The 19,507-nt window shown below is 36.8% G+C and overlaps 1 long non-coding RNA gene across 1 annotated transcript; it reads left to right on the top strand.

Annotated features, from left to right (window-relative positions):
• The first annotated feature begins 5,441 nt into the window (after positions 1-5,441).
• On the top strand, positions 5,442-18,079 carry LOC122688430. The gene is made up of 3 exons (XR_006339448.1): positions 5,442-5,513; positions 13,284-13,359; positions 18,065-18,079. It is a non-coding gene; the product is annotated as an uncharacterized LOC122688430 (long non-coding RNA).
• Positions 18,080-19,507: the final 1,428 nt, after the last annotated feature.

Here is a 19,507-nt window from a genome sequence, read left to right as displayed (position 1 = left end):
AGGAGTGGTATTCTACAAACAGAGGTGAGCAAAATATCTTAAAACATGTTAAAAAAAAACTTGATTCTAAAAGTAATAACAAATGTGTGCATACTTCACATAGTTTGGGATAAGAAGTGGGGATTCAAAGAAAGGTTAAAACTTAAGGTTCTTTTCTTCAGGAAAGGGATTGATATTGTGATTTACTTTAGAACATGTCACAAAATATTAATAAAAATACTTATATTAGCTATTAGTAATTATTTAAATAACAAAAATGACATAAATACTTCTATATACTTTGTGTATATTCAAAATATATCTTAATAGAATTTAAAAAAATTCCCACATACAATTGTTTAATGTATTTTTCATGTATGTGTATATGTATGTAGCCCACCAGGCTTCTCTGTCCATGGAATTCTCCAGCCAAAAATACTAGAGTGGGTTGCCATTCTCTTCTCCAGGGGATCTTCCCAATTCAGGGATCAAACCCAGGTTTCTCGCATTGCAGACAGATTCTTTATAGTCTGAGCCACCAGGGAAGCCCATGTATATGTTTAAGTATAAAACATTGTTAGGAAACAAATACACTAAATTCATGGTAGTGGTTGTCTCTGATAGGAGTCCTCACAGAATCGGATTTGGATTAGGCATAAGGAGAATGCTTCCCCTTATACAGCAGAGCCTTAAGGCATCTTGTTATGTTAGAAGGACAGGGTCAAGTGCAGTGAAATAGCCCATTTCTCCACCTATGGGTGATTTGGTAAAAGGAAAGAAGAGAAAGAGAGGAGAGCAAAAAGACATCAGACTTGTGTTTCTGCAATTTTCATCTCCATGTTTCCATTGTTTGTTGAGGGTAGCATCTAGGAATGTTATATATGTTGAGGACAGGTTACACTATTCCAGGTTTACCTTTCAGTTTCCCAGTAGAAGGAGCTCTCAAAAGTTGCCTAGTACCAACTTGAAGCATGGTCGTAATAAAGGGAACATGGTAGATCCTTTGGCTCGGATGAAGCCAACCTTGTGTTTCTCCTTCCTAAGAGGCCCTTAATTCCTATATGGTGTGAATCTTGACTTACGAACTGTGGGGCTGCCATGACAAGCTCAGGTGATTCCAAAGCTGAGGCTGCAGTAGAGGATTTGGCAACTGATGGAATGTAAAATGAGGCAATCTGAAAAACAGTTTGCAATTTGTTAAAAGCTACACATGAGTACTGTATCACCCAACTATTAGCTATTTACTCTGCATAAATGAAAAATGCAACCACAAAAATATTTGTATATACAAATATTTTGTAGAAACTTCATTTATAATAATAGAACCAAATATCCATTAATCAGTGAGTGGATAAACAAGTAGTGATATATTCATATTTAAAAAGGACAAGGAACAAATTATTAATGCATCCAACCATTTAATTAATCTCTAAGTAATTGCGAGGAATGAAACAGTGGACAAAAAAGAATGGATAGTATGTTTTTCAATTTGTATTAAACTGTAGAAGTTGGAAACAAATATAGAAAGAAAGTAAGTATTTTCCTGGGGAATGGGTAGAAGATGTGATAAAGGAAGGATTATGAAAGGGCAAAAAGAAACTGTGAAGATGATGGTAATGTTTATTATTTCAGTCCTTGTGATGGTTACTTGGGTTTGTACAAATGTCGCAGCTTATCAAATTGTACAGTTAAATATGTAAAGTTTATTGTACATCAATTATAGCTCAAGAAAGCTGCAAAAAATATTTAAAATGTGCTAAGCCTTTAACAAAGGGTGACAAGTTTTGTGTTCCACATGCACTGCTGACACATGGGTTCCAGTCCACTAAGAGAATATATACCCGTTCTGTCCTTTTTCTAGTTATTTCACTTGAGTGAAAATAGATATAATCACAATGTATATACTACCTGTATTTTAAAAGACAGTGTAGCATAGTTATTCTAATGACAGAAATGGAAAATAGGTAAATCATATTAATCATGTATCAAGTCGCAACAACCGGTGTTGACAAATATCTGAAGTGGCTGATCTCACCAGTGCCAATGGTAATAACTTACTAGAAAATACTATGACAATGCTGATCACAATTCTAGAACTTTATGTTGCTGACATTTGTAATTAGATTCATGAGATAATTAAGAATTTCATTGTAATTAAAATACAGTAATGCTCATAGTAGTTTTGTGCACACTAGTAAAATGCTGGGGAAAACTCTGTAAAAATAAACGATCATTTAGATGGCATTTTTGATAAATTACATGTGCAATAGCATAATATGCAAGCAGAAAAAATAGTATTTTAGAAAATATATAGTCCTTGTCCACTTGAAGACTATCTTCTAACACTAGTAAATAGTATACATAAAAATTCATTTTCAGATTTATTTGCAGTTGCAAAATTTAGATCTATTCTACATTTATATAAATAATAAAGTAATTAAATTAATTATGTTACATTCAGAACATGAAATGCAGCTAAAAGTAATGAGATATCTTATACAGTCATACTGATTTGCAAAGGTTATTGTGACATAATCAGTAATACACAAACACATTGACACTCAGATACAAAAACAACACTCAAAATATTATGTCTGATGCTACTATCCTATTTTACAAGTGTGTTTGCATGTGTGAAAGAGACAGGAAGAAGGGTCATATACTCACAGAGGAATATGCTATACATTTTTAATAACATTATCTGGGGGATTCGATGGGATTGTCAAAGTTTGGGAAAGTGTACTATGAAATTTCACTTTTAACTTCATGTCTGTTAAGTTTTGAAACTAAAGTGCTTGTATTATTTGTAATTTAAAACATAGGGAAATAATTGGAAAAGAATATGTTAGTCATCCTATTTGGCTTCATGAAAATTTACTAAATAAAGCAAAGTGTATTATATAACTTCATTTCTGAAATACATTATATGTGCATATCTATTAGTCAGCTTTCTCTAGTTTTCATGATATAGTAACAACACTTTCCATTAGTAACACTTGTTTTCTGTGACTCTATTCAAGATGGTTTTTACCTCAGGACCTATTATACAAAAATTAGCTTCTATTTGTGCTCAGCCATTCTCATGGCAGAAGAATAGTACCAAAAATCTGGCAGAAACAGGTGAGGTTTCTTCAAGCATCTCTCAGAACCAGAACAAATCTTTACTGCACACACTTCACTGGCTGACGGAAGTAAACGGTGACAGTGAGGAAGGAAGTGATCTGTGACCCTGTACTGTGCTGTGCTTATTTGCTCCTTAGTGTCCAATTCTTTGCGACCCCATGGACTGTGGCCCTCCAGGCTCCTCTGCCAATTGGGGATTGTGCTGTAAGTAACAAGACAGTGAGTGGAAAAGTAGAATCATCTTATTGAAGGATGGACAGAACAAATGTTTCAAACAATAAAACCATGTAGCACATTAAAAAATTATATATGTATATGAAAAATATTAGCACAGGTTTTCTATCCTTTGTTGTTCAGTCGCTCAGCTGTGTCTGACTTTTGTGACTCCATGGACTGCAGCAGGCCAGGCTTCCCTGTCGTTCATTATCTCCCAGAGCTTGATCAAACCCATGTCTATTTTGTTGGTGATCCCATCCAACCATCTCATCCTCAGTCACCCCCTTCTCCTCCTGCCTTCAATCTTTCCCAGCATCAGAATCTTTTCCAAGGAGTTGGCTCTTTGCATCAGGTGGCCAGAGTATTGGAGCTTCAGCTTCAGAATCAGTACTTCCAATGAATATTTAGGACTCATTTCCATTAGGATGGACTGGTTGGATCTCCTTGCAGTCCAAGGGACTCTCAAGTGTCTTCTCCAAGCCACAGTTTGAAAGCATTAATTCTTTGGTGCTCAGCCTTTCTTATGGTCCATCTCTCACACCATACATGACTGCTGGAAAAGCCGTAACTTTGTCTCTGCTTTTTATACACAGTCTAGGATTGTCATAGCTTTTCTTCCAAGGAGCAAGCAGCTCTTAATTTCATGGCTGCAGTCACCGTTCACAGTGATTTTGGAGCTTATGAAAATAAGGTCTGTCATTGTTTCCCCATCTATTTGCCATGAAGTGATGGGACCTTAGGTCATAAAATAGGGAGTTTCAGATTTTCATTCTGTTCATCTTTATTTGTTAAAAATCTCCTACCATTAGCATGAATTAATTTGAGGATAAGTCATTTTCCGTGACTACCCTAATGAAAATACTAATTTCCCATGTACATTGTTCCTTTATTTCTCTTTTTGAGCATTTATGCCATGTGTGACATTCTGTTTGCTTATTTGTTTAGCTATTGCTTTGTTTATTTCTGTATCTTTCCAGCTAGAATTTAAGCTGCATGAGTGTGGAGAATTTCTGTTTTGTTCAATGCTCTATCAAGAATACTTTTTCGGCACATAACAGACATTCAATACATATTTTCTGGATTAAAAAAATAGCAATAAATGCACTTTAAAAGTTGATATAATCAGTAGGGAGGAAAGCTGTTTTGTGTCTTGGATTGATTCAAGTCAGGGAGTGATTGTGAAATAAATAATACTAGTCTTTCTTTTTCAGTTTGCATTTCAAAGTACAGAGCAAGCTTCCTTAATACAAATCTATTCCCATCTACCCACACCCCACCCCTACCTTTTCTGTCTCTGTCTCTGTGATTACTCAGAGGATTAATCTTCTCTTAAGGTTGGTTGCCAAGTGATATGTCTCTGCAAACTTTTTTTTCCATCTCTCTCTCCTTTTCCCCCTCTCACTTCACTTGTTTGCTTTCCTTTGTGTTTTTGTGTCCAGGAACAGCATCCTCTGGGCAGGTCTTTCCCCAAAGGGAGAGCAGTCATAAGGAGATATCATAGCTGTCTCCTTGTCCTCACCTCCTGGGAAGTCTGAGAAGTAATCTTGTTGGTGTATAGAAACACAATTATTTTTATGGCTATCTTGTATCCTGCAATGTGTCTTAACTCATTTTTTAGTTCTAGGATTTTTTTGGGGGGCAGGTACATTCCTTGAGATTTTCTATGTAAACAATCATGACACCTGCAAATAGGGATGCTTTTATTTCTTTATTTCTGATCTGTATGCCTTTTTAAGGGGGGAAAAAAAAAACATTTCTTGCATATTGCACTAGATAAAAGAATTGGATGTGAGTTAGCAACTGAACAACAACAATACTGGTATGACAAAAATCCCTTCAAAAATATATAAATATTCTAGAAGAGGCTTTGTATTACCGGAGTTAATTCTTCTTTAAAAATTTGTTAGAATTCTCCATTGAATTCATCTGAGCCTGGATATTTCTTTTTTGGGGTATTTCAAAATTATAAAATGAATTTGTAATAAGTATTGGGTTGTTAAATGATCAATTTCATGTTTGATAACTTATTCTAGTTTGTGTTATTTGAGAAATTCTTGTAAGTTGTCAAATTTATGTGTGTAGAGTTGTTCATATTGTTGTTTAATTGCTAAGTCATGTCTGTTTCTTTGCAACCGCATGGCCTCTAGCCCACCAGGCTCCTCTGTCCTTGAGATTCTCCAGGCAAGAATATTGGAGTGGGTTTCCATTTCCTTCTCCAGCGGATCTTCCCAAACAGGGGATCGAACCAAGGGTCTCTAATCAAGGTCTCTGCCTTCTCCCCACATTTCATAGTTTTCCTATGTTTATTTTGTCCATAATTTAAGGATTTTTGTTGTACACAGCAGGAGCAATAGATAAAGTGCTTCTGCTCTGTCTTCTTGGAAGCAGAAGTAAAAATGCAATTCTATTAAACAATAAATTTAAAAAGCTGTTCTATAAATTTCAATATTTCCCTGCCTTTATCTGTGCTGGTTTTTATGCTTGAGATACATACCCTGCCATACCTCTCTGGCACAGTGGCAAACTCGTCACTCTTCATGACACAGCTGAAGAATTTCTATTTTGTTAAACCTCTAACCTCTGTTTCCCTGACCGCAGTCACTTCTACAGCGTATCACTGTGTAAACACACCGCAGTTTACTTAACTCCTTGTTTACTTCTTTTACAGAAGGGGTCATGCTTTTCTCATATTGTATGGGGGAAAAAAAGTGCCTGATAACACTATGAGAAAGCTGATGTATTTTAAATGAGTTAATGGATATGAAGTAAAGGTAATAGCAGGTTTTAATTGAACATAAAGACTAGATGTTTCTTTTGGAACATAGAGTTGAAACAGTGGAAGCAATACATAAGCATGAGGAGGAAGAGTCATAAATAGCTAATAGTTCAGTTTCATTTTATTGCTAATGAGTAGCTTCCTGAAAGATACAAAATAAGAGATATGGAAAATAAAGATAACTTTTATGTAAAATAAAATGTAATAATCCATAGTTTTCCACATCTGTACTAGTATTTCTACAAACTGATTTATTTATTTGGGATATGCATTTTAAGATCCTAATATCTCAGTTAAACCTAAAATTTCAGCTGGAAATATTAATAGGAAATTTTGAAAAGGGATGTTGTTACTATTGTTTAGTCACTAAGCTGTGTTCAACTCTTTTGTGACCCCATGGACTGTAGTCTGCCAGGCTCTTCTGTCCATGGAATTCCCCAGGCAAGAATACTGGAGTGGGCTGTATTTCCTTCTCTAGGGGATTTTGCCAACCCAGGGATCGAACCTGAGTCTCCTGCATTGGCAGTCAGATTCTTTACCATCTGAGCCACCTAGAAAGCCTTGAAAAGAGATAACAAGACATTAATTGGTATGCCCTTTAATGATTAGTTATCATTTGCTTAGACATTAAACAAATATTTATTTATACTAATCATATATTATTCTATTGTGCATCTAGCAGAATATCAATAGCAGCAGTAAAATATTAAGCTAATATTAATTTACCTAGCTGTTGGTGAATGACAATTTGTGCTGATTTTGGAGGAAATGAAGGTTATTTAAACAATAGATTTCTTTAAAGCAGTCTAATTATCATCAGTGAAATGAAAAGCTCAAGGCTCTGTGTTTTTCTGAATTTTCCAAGTGATGTACTCATATTTGCGCACCATTTAATTAGACCACATTGTTTATGTTCCTCTGTTGAGTGGGAAAATCCTGAAATACTTTCAGTGAACATTTTAATGAAGTGTTTTTTTTAATTTAGTTTCTTTGTAAAAGCTTTATTGAGATAAAATTCATATACCAAGTAATCACCCATTTTAAAGTTAACAATTCAGTGTTTTTTAGTTTATTGATAGTTATGCAACAACCACCACAATTCAAATTTAAACATTTTAATGCTCTCCCAAAGAAATCCTAGACTCATTGAAAGTAATTCCCTATTCTACCCTAACCCATTCCTAGACAAACCCAAATTCACTTTCTGTCTTTATAAATTTGTTTATACTGGAGATGGAATCATATATGGAATCATACAATATGTGGTCTTTTGTGACTGGCTTCTTTTACTTGGCATAATGATATCAAGATTCATTCATGTTACAGCATGTATCAGTACTTCATTACTTTTATTGCTGAATAATATTCTATTGTATGGGTCTTTACATCTTGTTTCTTCTTTCATCAGTTGATCCACATTTGGGTTGTTTCTGACTTTTGTCTGTTATAAATAATGCTTATGTGAACACTTGCTTACAAGTTTTTTTGTAGACATAGTCTTTCACATCTCCAGGAGTACAGTGCTGGGTCATATGGAGACTTTATGTTTAACCTTTTGAGGAACTGCCAGACTGTTGTCTAAAAGGCCTGCACTTTTTTACATTCCTACTAACAGTGAATAAGAGTTCTAATTTCACCATATTTTTGTCAATATTATTATCTGTATTTTTGATGATAGCATCCTTATGGGTATAAAGTGGTATCTCCTTGTGATTTGGATATGCATTTCCCTGATGGCTAAATGTGGTAGGCTGAATAATGGTCTTCAAAAGATATCTGTGTCATAATCCCTGGATCTTATGTAGATATTACTTTACAGGGATAAAGGGACTTTATAAATATAAGTTAATGATCTTGAGATAGGGAAATTATCCTGGATTATGTGGGAAGGACCAATGTAATTACAAGGGATCTTTTAAAAGGGAGCAAAAGGGTCAGAGTCAGAAAAAAGGAGCTATGTCAACCAAACCAGAGGTTTAAAGGATGCCTTTGGAAGGTGGAGGGAAGGGGATAGGAGCCAGTGTGGGCTCAAGGAAAAAGGATAAATATTTAAGCCTCCGGAAGAAATGCAGCCCTACCACCACTTGATTTTAGACTTTTGATCTCCAGAACTGTTAGAGAGATATTTGTATTTTTAAAATCATTACATTTTTGGTTATTTGCTGTAACAGTAACAAAAATCTGATACAGATTTTAGCACTTGGAAGTCAGCTGTTACTGTAACAACTACTTAAATGAAGTTGGCTTTGAAATTGGGCATTGGGCAAAAGGCTTGAATAATTTTAATGAGTGTGATATAAAAAAGCCTGTATTGCCTTGAACTATGATAGAATTATGCATGTTAAACACTGTCCATGAGGACTTAGGATGAATTGAGAACACGGTGAAAAGACCTGTATTGTTTTGAGACTACCTCAACCATATAAGCAGACTATTGATTAAAAAAAAAGTGCACCATCTAAGAGTTATGAGTTCAGTTTTATTTGGGGCTTAATGAAGACTATAGCCTTGGAGACAGACCCTCCAATAGCTTTGAGGAACTGCCTACAGAGGTGAGAGGAGGGAGATCAGTATATATATGATTTTGGTGAATGCAGTATGTGCAATCAAGCATCCATCTCACTGGAAGGTTATTGCTAGTCATGAGGAGCAAATGTCTCTATTAATGATTTTAGTTCTTTTCTATGTGTGTGAAAGAAATTGGGTATGAGAAATGATTAGATATGAGAAGGAAATTAAGTATGCAAGAAATTGGGTCCCTAAAGTGTTTTTCTGAAACTAACTCTCTGAAGGTCTCTTCTGATATTTTTTTCCCCAGAGCACAGAATGCCTCATTCCTGATCTCCTTCATGAACTCCTTTTAGGATGTGTTGAAGGTCAGTGATTATAGTGGCTAGTGACCGAACCCTTGTTGAGCTGGATTGCGATTGACATTCTTTTGTTGACAAGACTTGGTAGAAATATTGCTGTTGAAAACACTGCTGGTGAGAGATACTTGTTTAAAAGTCTGTGACTATTAAGTCCAGTGTTCCTGAATTCCTCAGGGATAGTTTCTCTCACTTCATTTTGTTCCTTTAAGTGGGCCATACTTTCTTGTTTATTTGTATGTTGTGATTTTTAAAAAATCTAGATGTTTAAATACCATAATGTAGTAGCACTGGAAATCAGATTCTCCACTTTTTCTAAGATTTGCTGCTATTGCGATTATTGAAAGCTGTAATAATCCATTTGTTTAATGATTTTTACTATTTTCAGAGATTGTATCCCTTGCATGTTTTGGTCACTGAAGTGTGTTCGTAGCTTATGTTCAGCTACTGTTTTGACAAGTTCCTTGAATGCCAGGAACTAAAACAGCAAACAAAATCTCCCTCTTCTCCCAGTCTTTGCATATTACTTCTGTGCTCGAGTGTTCCTTTAATACCTAGGTTACACTGGGCTTATGTAGAAGTTTACACTGAGCCTATGTAAAAGAAAAAGGAAAACGCTTAGGGTTATCTCAGATGTTTTGGAGCATTCATCTTGCACTGGACATGCACGTGGCTTTGTGAATTGCTTCATGTTAGTGTGCTTTTGAGTACCTTGCTTTCCCAAAGAACTCCCTGTTTTTCCTCCTAGACATCAAGTGATCTGCTGTGTGTCTCAGCTGTGATCTTTTGCTGCAGAGTGTGTCCGTTTTTGAGTGGTTTTGAGCAGTTTCCCTACTATCCAGGCTTGAGTTAGTTCCTCAGACGAGACCTAGGCTAGTGCCTTGTGGTAGTCCTTCATGTAGCCACCGACAGGTTAAAGCAGATATAAGCAGTAATGTAAGAGTCAGGACAGCTTGCTTCCACCACAGCAAGGATTAAGATCTCACACTGGAAATGTAAGATTTCCATCGTCCAGACTGCTGCTGAGCCAGGGAGGTGGCGGGGGAAGGGCAAATAAAAGCACCACAGAGTTTTCCTACCATTTAAAGCTGTTTTTTCTTAATTTAACGTATGTTTGGCTGCTGTAAACCTTTGATTGTCTTCCAGAGTTCTAATGAAGTTGGTTGGAGTAGTTGATCTGTTAGGGGACAGGAATTCAGGAGTTCTAATTCACTGTTTGTTTGGTTTTTTTTAATTGGAGGCTAATTACTTTACAATATTGTGGTGGTTTTTGCCTTACATTGACATGAATCAGCCATGGGTGTACATGTGTTCCCCATCCTTACCCTCCCTCCCACCTCCCTCCCCATCCCATCCCTCAGGGTCATCCCAGTGTACCAGCCCTGAGCACCCTGCCTCATGCATCAAACCTGGACTGGCGATCTGTTTCACATATGATAATATACATGTTTCAGTGCTATTCTCTCAAATCATCCCACCCTGGCCTTCTCCCACAGAGTCTAGCAGTCTGTTCTTTAAATCTCTTTTGCTGTCTCACATATAGGGTCATTGTTACCATCTTTCTAAATTCCATCTATATGTGTTAATATACTGTATTCGTGTTTTACTTTCTGACTTACTTCATTCTGTATAATAGGCTCCAGTTTCATCCACCTCATTAGAACTGATTCAAATGCATTCTTTTTAATAGCTGAGTAATATTCCATTGTGTATATGTACCACAGCTTTCTTATCCATTTGTCTGCCGATGGATGTCTAGGTTGCTTCCATGTCCTGGCTATTGTAAACAGTGCTGCGATGAACATTGGGGTACATGTGTCTCTTTCAGTTCTCGTTTCCTTGGTGTGTATACCCAGCAGTGGGATTGCTGGGTCATATGGCAGTTCTATTTCCAGTTTTTTAAGGAATCTCCACACTGTTCTCCATAGCGGCTGTACTAGTTTGCATTCCCACCAACAGTATAAGAGGGTTCCCATTTCTCCACACCCTCTCCAGCATTTATTGTTTATAGACTTTTGGATAGCAGCCATTCTGACCGGCATGAGATGGTACCTCACTGTGGTTTTGATTTGCATTTCTCTGATAATGAGTGATGTTGAGCATCTTTCCATGTGTTTGTTAGCCATCTGTATGTCTTCTTTGGAGAGATGTCTGTTTAGTTCTTTGGCCCATTTTTTAATTGGATTGCTTTTTTTTCTGGAATTGAGCTACAGGAGTTGCTTGTATATTTTTCAGGTTAATTCTTTGTCAGTTGCTTCATTTGCTATTATTTTCTCCCATTCTGAAGGGTGTCTTTTCACCTTGCTTATAGTTTCCTTTGTTGTGCAAAAGCTTTTAAGTTTAATTAAGTCTCATTTGTTTATTTATTTTATTATTTTTTTTCATTTATTTTTATTAGTTGGAGGCTAATTACAAGCTATGGTACATATACACCATGGAATATTACTCAGCCATTAAAAAAATTCATTTGAATCAGTTCTAATGAGATGGATGAAACTGGAGCCCATTATACAGAGCAAAGTAAGCCAGAAAGATAAAGACCAATACAGTATACTAGCGCATATATATGGAATTTAGAAAGATGGTAACGATAACCCTATATGCAAAACAGAAAAAGAGACACAAGTGTACAGAACAGAATTTTGGACTCTGTGGGAGAAGGCGAGGGTGGGATGTTTCGAGAGAATAGCATCATTTGTTTATTTTTGCTTTTATTTCCATTACTCTGGGAGGTGGGTCATAGAGGATCCTGCTGTGATTTATGTCAGAGAGTGTTTTGCCTATGTTTCCTCTAGGAATTTTATAGTTTCTGGTCTTACATTTAGATCTTTAATCCATTTTGAGTGTATTTTTGTGTATGGTGTTAGAAAATGTTCTAGTTTCATTCTTTTACAAGTGGTTGACCAGTTTTCCCAGCACCACTTGTTAAAGAGATTGTCTTTTCTCCATTGATATTCTTGCCTCCTTTGTCAAAGATAAGGTGTCCATAGGTACGTGGATTTATCTCTGGGCTTTCTATTCTGTTCCATTGATCTATATTTCTGTCTTTGTGCCAGTACCATACTGTCTTGATGACTGGCTTTGTAGTAGAGCCTGAAGTCAGGCAGGGTGATTCCTCCAGTTCCATTTTTCTTTCTCAAGATTGCTTTGGCTCTTCGAAGTTTTTTTGTAATTCCATACAAACTGTGAAATTATTTGTTCTATCACACTTCACATTTTAGTTTAGAGTAAGTTACCATGGGGTCTTCCTGGATGGCTCAGTGGTAAATAATCCAAATAATCCCCATGCCAATGCTGGAAATGCAGGTTTGATTCCTGGGTGAGGAAGATCCCCTGGAGAAGGAAATGGGAACCCACTCCAGTATTCTTGCCTGGGAAATCCCGTGGACAGAGGAGCCTAGTGGGCTACAGTTCATGGGGTCACAAAAATGTTGGGCACCACTTAGTGACTAAACAACAACAAACAGCAAAAACATTACCCTGATGATTAAGGATGTTTTTCTAGAACTTTTGTTTTATGTATTTATGTCTTATTATCCATTTGACTCAGCTTCTATGTATGATGCAAAGTATGGATCAAAGTCTGATCTTTTGCCTATGGATATTCTATGGTTCCAGTATGGTTATAGCAGGCAGGTAACTAGATATGAGCAGAGAAATGCAGGCAAGGGCCAGGTGGCAATAAATCACACATCTTGTAAATAGTGGGGATCCATGGGCAAAGAAAAGCAGGAATCTCCAGATTTACAGGAAACTACACAGTTTGGGTGATACGTGTCTTGGAGGCAGACAAAGAAAGGTGGGAAAAGGTGGGAACCTCCTGCATCGGAATGTAACCTGTTGCTCATTATGCTCTCATTACAAGAACATTAGCCTTGAAGATAAGAAGTACCCGTCATGCACCTATGCCATGTCACTCTGATCTAAGCTAAACAAGGACAAAAATCCCTCCTTCCCTTGGGAAGATGGAGCTGGGATGAAAATCAAGGAATATAACCCCCAAACTCCTCCTTCCCCAGTGAATATTCTGCCTCTTCATTTGTATGCCCTTCATAACCAGGAGATAGTGGAGGACAGAGGAGCCTGGTGTGCTGCAGTCCAAGAGGTCTCAAAGAGTTTCAGACAAGACTGAACAACAACAACATAACCAGCTTGCCAAAGAAACCCAGGGCAGCCCTGCTGACCTGTGTGCCTGTCTTTCCCTCTGAGAGCGTTGTTTGTTGTTAGGTTTTTTTGTCGCTAAGTCATGTCTGACTCTTTTGTGATCCCATGAACTGTAGCCTGCCAGACTCCTCTGTCCATGGGATTTTCCAGGCAAGAAGATGGAGTGGGTTGCTATTTCCTTCTCCAGAGGATCTTCCTAACCCAGGGATCGAACCCACGTCTCCTGCATTGCAGGTGGACTCTACAGTTGAGCCTCCAGGGAAGCTTCTGAGAGCATATTCTTGCTGAAATAAAATTTCATTTTAGTTTCTTAACCTCCCTGTTTCATCTTCAAATTCTTTCCATGACGAGGTAAGAACCTTAAATTCACTGAGAGTAGTACCATTTGTTGAAAAAAAACCCTACACTTTCTCTACTGAAAAAATTGAGTGAAAAGTAGAGATTTCTCACTTGCCACATTCCTCAATACATAGATATTCTCTCATATTTTCAACACTGCCTACAAGAGTGGTGCAATTATTGCAGTTGATGAATCTACACTGATACATTGTTATCCCTCAGAGTTCATAGTCTACATTAGAGTTTTTTCTTGTTATTGTACATTCTGTGGGTTTAGACAAATTTATGACATGTATATGGCAACCCACTCCAGTATTCTTGCCTAGAGAATTCCATGGACAGAGGAGCCTGGTAGGCTATAGTCCACGGGGTGGCAAAGAGTCGGACACAACTAAGCGACTGTCACTCACATTCACCATTACAGAGTCATTTCACTGCCCTAAAAACCCTTTCCTTTTTCAGAGTAGCCACAAAATAAGTATTGTGATCCTTTAAGAATATAAAAATTGGTAGGGAGAGGGGATTTGGATTTTTACTTTTTAAAGCATTTGGATCTTGTGTGTATAGTCAAAGCTAGAAAAAAAATCTTCTTTTACAATGTTTATACATTTTGGGAGAAATGTGTTCTTATATGTAAATATCTAGAGTCAGACAACTCCCTACTCTGGCGTTTCTCACAATCATCTCCTACTTGTACTATTTCATTAGTCTCCCATCTAGTCTTCCTGTTTCCATTCATTACAATTTATAGTTTTCTCCATGACCGCATCTAGAGAAATCCTTTCAAAATGTCATTGAGATCATGTTACCCTCTTTAAACTACATCAGTGGCCTTCCTTTTCACTGACAGTAAAATCCAGTGGCCTTACAATAGCCATTAAAAGGCCATATATGTTCTGGCCTTCAAACTTTCTGACTATGTCTCCTACCCCTTTCCTTTTCTTAGTTGCTGTGTTTCGGTTGTTCAGGTTCTGTTTCCGTTGTTTGTTGGATATAACATTAACAGTGCCACATCAAGTTCTTCGCATTTGCCATGCTTCTTCCTTGGAATGCTTTTTACCCAGATAGTTCTTGCTCTATGATTACACATGTTTTTTTTCAAATACTGCCTCACCTGAGGCCATATCTAACTACACGGTTTGAAACATACCTTTCTCCATTTATTTAACCCTGTTTGCTTCTTTCTGTTTTCTGTGTTGCAGTATTTACTCCCTGTATTGCTTTATTTATGTTTATTTTTTATTGTACATCTCCCCACAACTAGAGTAGATGTTGTATGATAGTAGGGATGGTGTTTTGTTTACTGCTGTATACCTGGTCCTTAGAATAATGCCTGACGTAGAGAGGTTTAAATATATGTTACTTATTTATTGAAGTATAGTTAATTTACAATGCTGTTAGTTTCAAGTGTATAGCAAAGTGATTCAATTATACATATATGTATTGTATTCATTATATATATGTAAAACAGAGTTGAAGTTTATATAATCAGAGAAAATTTAATGAAGCCCCTTTTTTGTAATTATAGTTAAATCTCTTTAAAGCAAAAAAAAAAAATACACCAACTAAAAAAGATTCTCCTATTTTCTGTTTTTCTACAGTTACTTCTGAAGCTTAGAAGTAGTTATATGTCAAAACTAGGAGGATACTCCACTGTTACACATTTCAGTGTGATGTTAGTTAAAATGGACATAATATATAACATTTTCCTATTCAAATTATCGACTCTGTCTGTACTAAACCATACAAAGATAAATTTAAAAATTCAGCTAGACACAAAAATAGTAAAAAGCAGACACAGTTTTGTCCTTTATTTTTAAGTATCATTTTCCTCACCATCTATATCAACCTATTATCTTTTTTTTGTTGGCAAGGACTTTTGTCTTATTCTCATTTCTGCATACATGTTCCTATGTATCCACTTCCTTATTCCTCTGTTCCTGGAAGAGTATTTTGCATTTTAATATTTCAGTAGACAGATATTTTGTTTTTAAATCCACAATTAGATTTCTGTGGTACACAGATTTGATGTGTGATGAAGCCAATAAAGAACCGTCTCAGCATGTACAATATATCAATAGCCTCATGACAGTTAGATAGATTAAGTCAAGTTAATACCAAAATAGACTATGATATATTGGTTTTTCAATAGTAGTTCATCTTCTCATAAATAGGAACTCCACTATTCAGTGTAGATAATATTTAGCACCTTTTCAGTTTGCAAATTCAACTGACATATAGATGAAGCCTATGATAATACCTGGAAGAGAAAACTGAATCATATTACCTGTTTTGTGACAGTGGACCTGTTTAGGAAACATCAACATAAGTGGTAAAAAGCTATTAGAAATTTTCTTTTGCTGAAGTGATAAAATTTCTGCTTTTAAGTTTGAGGTATGAAAGTCCAAAGTTCAATTTTCAGCAGAAATTAATTTTTCACATTCTGGCATCAAGAATACACTTAGTTTTGATATCTATCTGTAATAAGAGGGAAAGCCACAAAACAAAGACAAGCTCTAGAATAATTTAAAAGATTTGGTCTCTGATCTCCCACATACTTGAGAGAACAAAAACAGAGAGAAATACTTTTATGAAAAACTCTGTCATATTTAGAAAAAAATTACTTTCACTTTATCATTTAGATACCTTCAGGAACAACTAATATAAGACTGTTTTCATAAACTTAATTGTCGTCTAAAATAACTAACAGTAAATTCAGTGTTTGCCAACAAAGGTCCATCTAGGTGTTTTAGGCTATGGTTTTTCAGTAGTCATGTATGGATGTTGAGAGTTGGACTGTAAAGAAGGCTGAGCACTGAAGAATTGATGCTTTTGAACTGTGGTGTTGGAGAAGACTCTTGAGAGTCCCTTGGACTACGAGGGGATCCAATCAGTCCATCCTAAAGGAAATCAGCCCTGAATATTCATTTGAAGGACTGATGTTGAAGCTGAAGCTCTAATACTTTGGCCACCTGATGCGAAGAGCTGACTCATTTAAAAAGACCTTGATGCTGAGAAAGATTGAAGGTGGGAGGAGAAGGGGACGACAGAAGATGAGATGGTTGGATGGCGTCACCGACCTGATGGACATGAGTTTGAGTAAACACGTGGAGTTGGTGAGGGACAGGGAGGCCTGGCATGCTGCAGTCCATGGGGTCGCAAAGAGTCAGACACGATTGAGCGACGGAACTGAACTGAACTGAAATTCAGTGTCTCTCACTCTTTTCCTCAGTAACTATTTTGGTTCTTTCTCTTTCCACATGTTGGTTTCAAAGTGAGATTGTTATTAAGATCAGGGAGTCATCCCCAAGCTTCAGATTAATTCATTACAATGAAAGAAAATGGACAAATGGTAATTTAAGGATTATTTCTAGAAGATAAAGGGAGTAATTGTCACAGTTTTCCAGAAGACCTTTTTTCATATCCCACTGGTCCTCATTGGCTCCATTCCTAACACAGTTCTGTTTAGTGTTGGATATTAGCATCCTTCATCCTGAAGATTCTGCTTTTCTCAGTTCCAAATCCATTAATAAATCAGAAGCCCATCTTTTCTAGCAAATGAAATTTGGAATATTAGATGAATGCACTATGTGTTAGTATATGTTGTATTTGGACTCACTTGCTATAGCGGTTGGAAGCATATTTAGGCCCATAAACTCCAGCTTCCCCATCTCCATCTCTGCATACCATACACTTTGCTAGTTATTCTGAAGAAATCAGCAAATCTTTTTAACCTGTGTTTCCAGTTAAAAATAGAAAGAAGGTGGTTTGCAATGGGGTATACAATGTAGCCTTGCCCTCTTGTGCTTTCTTTGCCCAGTTAACAATTCTATGTTCTACAATAAGGAAGAAGAAAAAAAGAGGAAATTGTAACTAGTTTCTTTTTTTAATAGTGCTGCTTTGATAATTAAAGAGAATTTTCTACAGTGCTAACATTACCAGAGGTTTTGGCTATAGGTGATCTCGAAGTTCCATCTGTTGATGCTACTTGCAACACATATTTTGCTAATTGTTCTAACCACTTAATGTTTGAGGGGCAGCCGTCATTGGTTATGCAAAAGCAGAGGAAGAATGCCTAGGGAGAGTAGGGAGGCTAAGAAAGAATGCCCTGCTACGACTGATATATTTCTGTTTTTAATATCACATTTTTAAAGTTAATTATTTCCACTTGGTTAAGGACAAGTAAGTTGGGGTTATAACTCTAATGCTAGAAGGAGAAGAAATGCTCTACATGGCTCTTAGACCACAGTAGTGTGCTCCAGCCTAATACTCTACTTACATCATATTTGTTACAGCCACATTGTTCCTATTGCTAATGGTTATTCTTTTTTCTGTGATAACTTATGATTTCTGCTCTAAGTCCTATCAAGTTGCTCAGGGCTCCATCTGCCTAGCCTTTGCCTGGTTTCTTCTTACTGGAGACTTGTCATTTAGTCACTAAGTTGTTTTCCACTCTTTTGCAACCCCATGAACCATAGCCCGCCAAGCTCCTTGGTCCATGAGATTTCCTAAGCAAGCATACTGGAGTGAGTTGCCATTTCCTACTCCACGGGGTCTTCCCAATGACCCAGGGATCAAATCTGCACTTCCTGCCTTGCAGGCAGATTCTTTACTGCTGAGCCATCTGGGAAGCCGCAGGAGACTGTACCTTATTCCTAAGTCATAGTGACTGTGTTAGCAAACTGCGGTCTTGCCTTACTCTGGATAGATAAATAGCATTCTAGCATCCAGGAAGCAAACCCTATCACCATGCTTTCAGTCTCCTAAAATTCTTTTTTGTGTTCCTACTAATTAAGGAAAATTTGGGGATATAGACATCATTAAGCAGATCAAAATGTCTTCATAATTGTAGATTCTGGGAATTACACATAGCAAATGATGCCTGTAAAGTGAAGATAGAGTAATTTCTCTGGAAATATCTATTCTTAATTCTACCCCCTTCCTTTCTGGTCCAAAGTTTAAGTCACAGAATAGTTTGTGGCTGAGATTGTATTGTGTGTGTAGGATGTATTTAAAATAGCTCCATGCATTTGCAGGGTTTTAAATGTAGGTACTAGGTCTAATGTACCTAGTTAAGAAATTGGATAAAGTCACAGTCAGCTCTAAAAACTACTATTTTTTTTTTTTTGGTTGAAATCACAAATATAATCTTACCAGTGTATCTACATCCTCCAGGAGCTTTAATATTACTTTTGATTTGGTGTATTTAAGATGTTACCAGCTACTATTCAAATAAATCCTAGAATTTAGTAGTTTATCCCTCTAGAAGTTTATTTCTTTCTCATGTTATATCCCCAAAAATGGGCTCAGTGGGCAGCCGTACATGAAGCAATTAAAAAATGCCGGCTCTTTCCATTTTATTGTGCTGCCATTCATATATGGTCATGGATAATTCTAGTTAGAGAAGAGAGTTCATAACACCTATGTGTTTCTTTCCTTTTTAGCCCAGATGTGGCACACTTTGGTCCCTCATATATTTTTGGGAAGACTATAGTCCCAGGAGAAATAAAAGCTTAAAAATGTAGTTCCTGAAGGGGCAGCCTCTTTCCAGAAACTAATCTCTTCTATGAAGACGTGACATGACAGCTACATGTGCTCAGTCATGTCCAACTCTTTGCAACTCCATGAACCTGTAGCCTGCTAGGCTCCTGTGTCCATGAAATTTTTCAGGCAGGGATACTGGAGGGGGGTGTCATTTCCAAATCCAGGAGATCTTCTTGACCCAGAGATCAAACCTGCATCTTTTGTGTCTCCTTCATTGGCAAGTGTATTCTTTACCACTGAACCACCTGGGAAGCCCTTCTTCTATGAAAGGGGAACACAAATTGTTAGGAGGACTGGTAATTACTTGGTCAATTTTCATTCCAATCCCAAAGAAAGGCAATGCCAAAGAATGCTCAAACTATTGCACAGTTGTACTCATCTCACACACTAGTAATATAATGCTCAAAATTCTCCAAACTACGCTTCAGTAATACGTGAACTATGAACTATCAGATATTCAAGCTAGATTTAGAAAAGGCAGAAGAACCAGAGATCAAAT

This window comes from Cervus elaphus, chromosome 33, assembly GCF_910594005.1.
Source record: "Cervus elaphus chromosome 33, mCerEla1.1, whole genome shotgun sequence".
In the NCBI taxonomy this organism is placed as follows: domain Eukaryota; kingdom Metazoa; phylum Chordata; class Mammalia; order Artiodactyla; family Cervidae; genus Cervus; species Cervus elaphus.
The sequence above is the reverse complement of the archived record's forward strand: the minus strand, read 5'-3'. Positions and strand labels throughout refer to the sequence as shown.